Source organism: Solanum dulcamara, chromosome 2 (genome assembly GCF_947179165.1).
Source record: "Solanum dulcamara chromosome 2, daSolDulc1.2, whole genome shotgun sequence".
NCBI classification, from domain to species: Eukaryota; Viridiplantae; Streptophyta; class Magnoliopsida; order Solanales; family Solanaceae; genus Solanum; species Solanum dulcamara.
The window spans coordinates 29053281-29063035 of NC_077238.1; the positions used below are offsets into that span (position 1 = coordinate 29053281).

Here is a 9755-nt window from a genome sequence, read left to right on the forward strand (position 1 = left end):
GGTACCAAATTATGGGGTGTAACACTCGCACAAACCCGTATAGCACCCTACTCTTATAGAGTATAAAATAGTTTGGGAACCATTAGCCTCGTATAGTCCTTCTCAACTCTTTTCCGAACTTTAACTGGCATTCGATCTTTTGGGTCCTTCTTCCCCTCTTTTTTCCCAATCCTTAGGGTTGGCTACCGAATAATGTTGCAGTCCCCTCATATAATGGCTCTCCTAGTCATTCTGTGCATTGTCTAACATGATTTTGTATAATTTCGAAGGAATTTTGGCATATAAGCTCATCATCCTGTAGTAACCAGTTAGTTCTGCCAGTTTTACTTAGACTCTTTCACAATTCTCCTTACCCCCACTTGTAATCCTTTAGACACATTATCTTGTGTCATTCTTTATTTTTACAAGAATATGAGAGGGTACAAGAAGTATCCTAGCGTTACTTCGCTAGTCCTCATATTTTACCCTACTTTTTTCTCCCTTATCCTACACTCGATGTTGGGGTAGATCTTTGGTCCACTGGTGGCCATGTCTTACTCCACCTGTAGCACTAATTCCATCTCGGTAATTTGGCTTAACCTATCTTTGTATCTCTCTATAGTTAATTGCAACTTGGGCTCCCTTGCCTGGGACAATAGCTGTGGGGACTCCGTAAGGTCCTACCACTCTTTTACTCTAAAATTTTACACCTTCTCGGCAGAGTAGGTAACCTTTGATCGAAGGAGCAGGACTAATATCGTTAATCCATAAGTAACATTCCCTCTAGATTCATCTGGCGCTAGAGTGCGAAGTGAGTCTTGTAGTCCTGGTCATATTGTGGAATTTTCGACCTTAGGTATTACTTCCTGTCAATCATAAATTACATCAGCTGGTACCCTTACCTTTTGGGTTTTGCTTTTTCTCCCTCAGAGTTGGCTGCCAAGTATTGTCGAAATTCCCTCGCCTACTGGCCTATATAGTCATTCTGTGATTTTCCTCTCATTAACTTGTTCTATGTTGAAGAGCTGTGGCATTTGAGTATGTCGTCAGTTAGCAGTTAGCTAATCCTTCCTGTCTTGCTTAAATCCTTTTTACAATACCCTCAATGTAACGTATAGTATTCTAGGAACATAATCTCATGTCATTCCTCTGCCGCTAGTTCCGATTCTTCCATCTCGCGTGATCATACCAGCACTAACGTATTAAGTTCCATCAGAATTTTGAGGTTAAGCGTGCTGGGGTGAGAGTAATACTGGGATGGGTGACCTCCCTAGGAAGTCTTCATGTTGCGTTTCATTGTAATCCTTGCCATAATATGTGGGGAACTCAACTTAGCTCTAGATTTACCTGAGCGTTGTTTCGCGAGTCTTTATGTTTTGCCTTGTCCTTTCGTCTGTTATCTTGCATTCAGTATCAGCGTAGACCTTTATCTCCACTATCCTCTACTCACTTTGTGTTCTCCTCATTTCCTACCACAGGAGACTTTCTATTCCTTTTTCTTTGGTTATTTATCTATCGCAACATCATTTGCGACTAACTCTATAACCAATGTTATTGTCTTTTGGTCTAGCATGCTATCATTATCCTTCGTAATGTCTCTTAAGTTGGTTGATATCCTTTCATGGCTACACTCTTTTGATTTTATACGCAGCCGCCTTCTAGTGTTATGTTGTTTCTCATCACAAACTTCTTAATACTACCTTATGTAGCATTCTGGCTTCCATCCAATTATTGGTTGCTTTCGGACCTTTCCAACTTGGTTCAGCAAGATATCTTATCGAAGTTTAGACATCTATCTCACATATATTTCTATATCAATTGCCTCCTCCTACCTTTGACATTTTCTCATTAACTTGCCCCCTTTAGAGGGTACTCGTACTTTCATCTGCTTGTACCTTGCTCTAGGTCTCTTTGTCCAGTCTCAATTTCGCCCAATCTCTTCCTCCAATCTACTTGGTACTGTATCATGTCTCCGTCTATCTTTATAATTTATAATTAGACTATCCGCGTACGGAGCCTTGGCTAAATTACGAAGCGATAAGAACTTTTCCATATTTAATGTGATGTCTTATCTACTAATCGGTACTTGAATAATGTGACCCAAGGAACAACTCATCGAGGGCCACCTTCTACTTTTCCTTTTTCCAGAATTACTTCGCACCTGTAGTCGTTACAACTTCAATTAGGCAGTGCTAGTATTCTGACGATAACTATTTAATGTTTTCTTGAGGTAGTAGCTTTATCCCAACCTATATCCTTTATTTTTTGGGATGAATAGAAGTTGCGCCATTTATTCCTTAAGTTTTCCATCCTCGTCCCTTAAGGGTTCCACTATTTTTGGGGCGACGTTGTGTACACGCGTTATTCCTTTATATCTTAAGCTCCATACCCTTACTGCGTTCTCAACACATGCTTTTAACTTAGTCACGCATACTAAGTGTGCCTTACTTGTGGTCCTACTTTATCCCTGCATACTCGTATCCCCCTGTTCAATTCATACCTATATATCCCCCTTTTTGCTCGTATTCGTATTCAGTTCCTGACATCTCTTTGAGGTTCTTCTATTAGAAGTTCTTTCCCCAATTAGTCGGTGGAGAATTATAAACTGTTATCGTAAACCATTTTCAACCATTGTTGTAAGAAACCAGAATCCCTTAAATATCACAGTACTTCTATTAATACTTGACCTACTTGGTCCCCTTTCGAGTTTATCCTCGAGTTATGAACAACTCATCTAATTTAAAATAGGAGTCGGGGGTTTTGTATTTTCAAAATTGAGCTTAAAAATGAGTGAAGCTCAACTACTAGACATCTTACCTTTCAACCTGAGCTTCTCTTTTTTTCTATAGCATAATTACAGCTGGAGATACTGTGGTCTGAACTGTACTGCTCAGACAGACTTTTGTTCTACGTAATAAACTTCCCGGAGTGAAAAGGGTATCCTTTATGGATGACCTGAAGGTTACCTCTTACGGATTTAGTTAACCATAATGGGGGTACTTGGTATCAACTTCCAAGATATGTTATAAACTATGTTTTATTCCCTCCTTCTTGTATTGAGAAAATTTCGGCAGAGTTTCCTCTACACTTCTTACTATCCCAAAACCTGCATGCAGAAAATACCAACAATGCCTCACAAGACCAATATATATATATATACATATCATATCACAGCCGCACAGGGCTTTCAAATGTCATCGCATATCGCAGCCACACAGGGCTTTCAATATCAACAATAATATAAAAATATTGACTTACCTTACATGTCCAACTTCAAACTGCATCTGTTGCACTTTCTCTCTGATTTCCTTTCAGGTTTCAACTTTACATTTCAATAGTACTTTAATACCTTACCCGACAGATATCTTCTGTGGCTTTACTTTACTTACTTGCATGCTTCGTAACTTTTCATGTCGTCAATTACTTCCTCTTGTTGGTGTCGTCCTTCGATTAAGATCCAAGGTTAGTATGACACGGATCTAAAGCACAATCTTAGATGTAGAAGAAAGGTAACATCCTAAATGTCACTATAGCTCTCTGTTTATAGATGTGGCGTGCAACACATCGATAACCAAGACTCTACTAGACACGGTGTCACACCCCACCCTTTTTAAACTCGGAATGTCTCATAAGTTTCTTGGAAATTATCATGAACGACTCTAAGAAAAGGAGAAGGTGATACCCCATAGTAGAGAAGGTTGGAGATGGAGTCATAAAAATCCGGAAGGAATTGGAAGCCAAGTAATGAGTCGTAGGACTCAATTTACCTACGTAAGCTACTAACTTGGAAGTCTGAAATACTTAAGCTATTGGAGTACGTACCAAGCTTGCGTAGCACGGATTACATAGGCTCTTAAAATGAGATGAGATTACGAACCCACGAGAAAAAAAAGGACGACGTGGAAGCCTAGGAAGGTGACATGTGGCAGCACCTCAAGCAGGGGTCAAGTAGGTGATCCACCTGCTTGGGGGAGGTGACCCTACTGCCACATGGCAGCACCCCGTTGGCCGCATGGTTGAGGTGGCCTAATAAGGGCCTGACATATGTCATCCTTAAGGGCTGACACGTGTCACCTCATATATATATGTATTATGTGACTACTCCCTTGTTCATTATCCAAATAATCAGCCAAGCATAGAGAGAAAACGTGTGAGAGAGGCAGCCATTGCTTTGGAAGCTTAAAGGTAAGTTTCTCGATTTTTCTTCCGTGAATTAATTATCTATGGTGTTCCTTAAGCATGTGTATATGTATATATGTATTTTACGATGTTTATGGAATCAAAACTTCAGCTTTACAATTGGAAACTTAGAAGAAAGAAGAAGAGAAAAACGTTGGAGGCAAGAGAGAGGGGCTACGGATTAGGCCTATTAGTGGTAAGCCTCCAAGTTTTGTTCCATAAATTAATTAATTATGGTATCCCATGGTTGTATAGCGATTTTTAATAATGAGAAAATCCAATTTGGGGCAGCGAGGAGGTCATACAAATAGCCCGCTGAATTTCAGCGCGTTTGAAGAAGTTCTGAGTTACGATTTGATAATTTTGGCCAACTTCGGGTAAGGTAAGGTTTATACTTTTAATTTGGAATTTATGGTATTTTTATGGAGTGTGTTACACGCCCTATAGGTGGCTGGAAGTGTGAAAATGGCATATAAATACTTGACATTCAGAATAAACTAAATTGGAGTCGCTATAGTTGAATTGTTGTCGAAGTAAAGTGTTGTTCATGTGAGGTGCTGTTTCAGGGGTGTGGATTGTTGTTGCAGGGTCTAAATATGTTATAAATGAGGTGGGGTATCTTCTGGTTGCAGCCACACGACCTCCCGCTTTGTACGATTAAAGGTTTTGCCAAATGGAAACTAGAAACCCTATTTTGATATTGTATTTTTGAACGAGTCGTTTGGAGTTTATGTTGTATATTGTTGGTGTGAATTGCGTAAACATATGTTGTAGGTTGTTCTTGTTGGTTGGATGTAGTGTTTAGGTGTCTAATTGGAAATTTTTATAGGGCACATTATAGGGGAGGTGCTGCCCAATTTTCGTTAACGCCTTAACTAGTTAAGGAACTAGTCGAGAAGGCGAGCGAAGGGATGAATGCTATGAATATTCGTGGGTAGTCTAAGTTGATTAAAAGTCTAAGTTTGTTAACACTTGTATTACTTCCATGTTAAAGAGGTTTCAAGGACAACGACGTGAACACGAATAAGGGGAATCCATAAGAGGTATGTTTTTTGTATAGGTATGTAAAGCCTATCCTTTCGCTTTTGGCATGTCTTAGATGTAAGAAGGATATGACATGAGCTTTGGGGGTAAATCCATTACCAGGTTCTGAATATGATTTTAGGACCCTCACTCACTTTTCACTTTTGAATGATTAAACTTTAAAGTAGTAAGCTGCTATCTTCGAGTCTTCTATATGACTGTATAACAATTGATTCGACTAAGCTCTTGTTTGTAAAAAAAAGGCTCTGAGATAACCAATGCTCAGACTGCTATAAGATATTTCACATTCGTATATGTCTAAGATTTCCAAAAACTCCTTTTTACATAAGTCCTTGGTGACAGTTAGAGAGTATATGTCAGATACTTTCTGCCCTGATCCCTAGGTGATGGTTCACTTGATGACTTCATTTAGTCTTAGATAATATTTAAACTGTGTTTTGTTTCTCACTACTCTACTCGTGTATACTGTAACACTTCTTCTCTGAGTCCCAAGCCGGTTATCAATTCGTGCAATTCACTGCATTGTTCACCGAGTCCTTTGTTAGAGGGCCGGCATCCGTATGTATATATATGATGATGATGTGTTGTAATAAGATGACGATGACATGGGGCCTGATACTAATACTATGATGATGTATGGTAATAAGGTGATGATGGCACGGGGCATGATATTGATACTATAAATATGATTCACCGGATCCCTGATAGGGCCGCCTATATTGAAAGTTTGAGCATGCATGATTTTACTTTTCCAAGTACCAATTTCTGATTTGACATTTTATCCCCTGCTTCTCTACTTCAGATATGCTTCCAGTTATATCATGTTATGTTTTACATACTCAGTACATATGTCGTACTGACCCTCTTTCTCTAGGTGCTGTGTTCATGTCCGCAGGTAAAGATTTAGGTTTTGGGAGTCCGTCAGCTTAGGATTCCATGCAGCTCAGCTGGAAGAGGCTCCATTGTATTGGGGCCTAGTTTTTGATGCTGTCCACTGATGTATAACATTGTTTTGGTCATTCGGGGGTACGGCGGGGATCCTGTCCCGCCATATATTGTCATTTATATTTTTAGGGGTCTGCAGACATGTATATGTGGGTTGTGTATGTTGGTTTGATTCAGCTGGTTCTACATGATATATGATATATGTTATTATGTTATGGCAGCCTTGTCGGCTTGCGTGCCCTGTCATGTCATGATACAAACGAAAAGGGCTATAGGTTTATGAAAATGCTATTGCCTAATGGGGCTTTGTTATATGATATTATTTGATTTACTGTTCAATTTGACCACAGCTGATAGCTAGGTACACGGAGGGTCCAAGTCAGACCCCAGTCACAGCCTACGGGGTTGGGTCATGATAGAAGTAGTATCAAAGTGGTTCATCCTTGAAATGTCTGTAAACCGTGTCTAGTAGAATCTTGTTTATCGATGTGTTGCACACCGCATCTATAAAAAGGAAGCTACAGGGCATTTAAGATGTTACCTTTCTTTTGTATCTAAGATCGTACGATAAAGTTGTGTCGATAGGACAATCCCTCCTTAATAAACTGTTATGTGTACAGTAATGTCTCTAAAAAGGAAATTGTTTCTAATGTATTTTCTCGTAGATATGTACAGATTGGGGTGAAGGATGGAAAAACCAGCTCCAAGTGGCGGAAGGGATGTGGGAAATGCCCCCAGGGTGCCTTCGGGACCGAGATCTCTGGCTCTAGGACCGAGCAGGAAGAGTCCAAGCTATTCTATTGAGACTGACCCTTCGAAGGACTTCCAATATATTAGTAAGGCTGATTCCTTGGAAGGCCCAACGACGATAGCCCCAGAATGTCCGATGACCCGAGAAGCTATTCTGGAGGCCATGCCAGTTGCTCGGATGACGGAGCACTATGTTAGGACGGCTTCTACGGTAAGTGTTACTGCATACTCGAGCCCCTTATCTTAGACCTCGGTAAACTAAGGGATGCCGCGTTATTCATGTCTTGTGGACTTAAGTGAGGAATATGATGAGGGACAGACAAGTAGATGGCACACAGATAAGGAGGAAGAGTATACTTCACCTCCTGGGTCACCAGGACGAACAAAGGACTAAATGAGCTACAGGCACAGGATAGGTGAAGTTTTGTTACCTATATGGGGTAATTTTGTCAGTGTTATTTTGAGATAATGTAGAAGGCCCTGTGCGGCTGTAATAGGAAATGTGATAAACATATGTGTATATTGGCCCTATGAGGCATTATGGTGGTACTATGATATGACACGAATATATGTATATATGTTGGCCCTGTGGGGCGTTGTTGGTATTTTGTGCGTATAGGTTGTGGGATAGTAAAGGATATAGAGGAAACTCTGCCAAAATTTTCCCAATACAAGAAAAAAAGGGGGGGGGGGGGGAATAAAATGTAGTTCATAACATATCTTGGAAATTGATACCGAGTACCCATAGGATGCTAAATTAAAGCTATAAGAGATACTCTTCATGTCATCGATAAGGGATACCCTTTTCACTTGGGAAAATTTATTTCAAAGAAACAAAAGTCTGTCTGAGCAGTAAAGTTCAGACCACAGTATCTCAATCTGTAACTATGTTGTAAAAAAAAGAGAAGCTTAGGTTGAAAGATAAGATGTCCAGTAATTGAGCTTCACTCATTTTTGGAAATACCAAACCCCCGACTCCTATTGTAAATTAAATGAATTGTTCATAACTCGAGGATAAACTCGGAAGGGGACCAAGGAGGTCAAGTATTAACAGAAGTACTGTGATGTTTAAGAGATTCTGATTTCTTCCAACAATGGTTGGAAAATGGTTTACGATAACAGTTTATAGTTCTCCACCGACTAATTAGGGAAAGAGCTTCGAACAAAAGAACCTCAAAGAGATGTCAGGAACTGAACATGAATACGAATTAAAAGGGGGATATGTAAGTATGAATTGAACAGTGTGATTCGAGTATGTAGGGACAAAGTGGAACCACTAGTAAGACGTACTTAGTACGCGCTGACTAAGTTAAAAGCCTGCGTTGAGAACGCAATAAGAGCATGGGGCTTAAGATACAAAAAAATGACGTGTATATACAACGTCACCCCAGAAATAGTGGAACCCTTAAGGAACGAGGATGGAAAACTTAAGGAACAAATGGCGCAACTTCTATTCTCCCTAAGAAGCTAAGGATATAGGTTGGGATAAAGCTACTACTTCAAGAAATCCTTAAATAGTTATCATTGGAATACTAGCACTACCTAATTGGAATTGGAACGACTATAGGTGCAAAGTAATTATGGGAAAAGGAAACGTAGAAGGTGGCCTTGGATGAGTTGTTCCTTGGGTCACATTATTCAAGTACCGATTAGTAGACAAGACATCACATTAAATATGGAAAGGTTCTCGTTGCTTTGTAATTTAGCCAGGGTGCCATACGCGGATAGTCCGATTATAAAATATGTAGATAGATGGAGACATGATGCAGTACCAAGTAGATTGGAGGAAGAGATTGGGCAAAATTAAGACTGGACAAAGAAATATAAAGCAAGGTACAAGCAGATAAAAGTACGAGTACTCTCTAAAGGGGGGAAGTTAATGAGAAAATGGCAAAAGGAGGAGAAGGCAATTGATATGGCAATATATTTGAGATAGACGTCTAAACATCAATAACATATCTGCTGAACCAAGTTAGAAAGGTCCGAAAGCTACCAATAATTGGATGGAAACCAGAATGCTACATAAGATAGTGTTAAGAAGTTTCCAACAAGACCCGGAACAACATGACACTAGAAGGAAGCTGCGTATAAAAATAGAAAAATGTACCAATGAAAGGATACCGAATAATTCAAGAGACACTACGAAAGATAATGACAGCATGCTAGACCAAAAGCCAAAACGTTGGTTATAGAGTTAGTTGCAAATGATGTTGCGATAGATAAATAACCAAAGAAAAAGGAATAGAAAGCCTCCTGTGGTAAAAAATGAGGAGAACACAAAGTGAATAGAGGATAGTGGAGCTAAAGGTCTATGTCGATACTGGATGCAATATAACAAACAAAAGGACAGGGAAAAACATAAAGACTTGCGAGACAATGCTGAGGTAACTCTGGGGCTAAGTGGAATGCCCCACACATTATGGCAAGGATTACAATGAAATGCAACACGAAGACTTCCCAGGGAGGTCACCCATCCCAATATTACTCTCACCCCAGCACGCTTAACTTCAAAATTCTGATGGCACTTAATGTGTTAGAGCTGGTATGATCGCACGACATGGAATAATCTGAACTAGCGACGGAGAAACGACACAAGATTATGTTCCCGGAGTACTATACGTTACGTTGCAGTTATTGTAAAAAGGATTTAAGGAAGACAAGAAAGATTAGCTAACTGCTAACTGATGACGCACTTGAATGCCACAGTTCGTCGACATAGTATCAGTTAATGATAGGCAAATAATCGAATAACTATATGGGCCAGTGGGCGAGGGAATTTCGACACCACTTGGTAGCCAACTCTAAGGATTGAAAAGCAAAACCCAAAAAGGTAAGGGTACTAGTTGATATAATTTATG

The 9755-nt window shown here is 39.8% G+C and overlaps 1 pseudogene; it reads left to right on the forward strand.

Annotated features, from left to right (window-relative positions):
* Window positions 1-1154: 1154 nt before the first annotated feature.
* Window positions 1155-1274, forward strand: LOC129881232 (5S ribosomal RNA; annotated as a pseudogene).
* Window positions 1275-9755: the final 8481 nt, after the last annotated feature.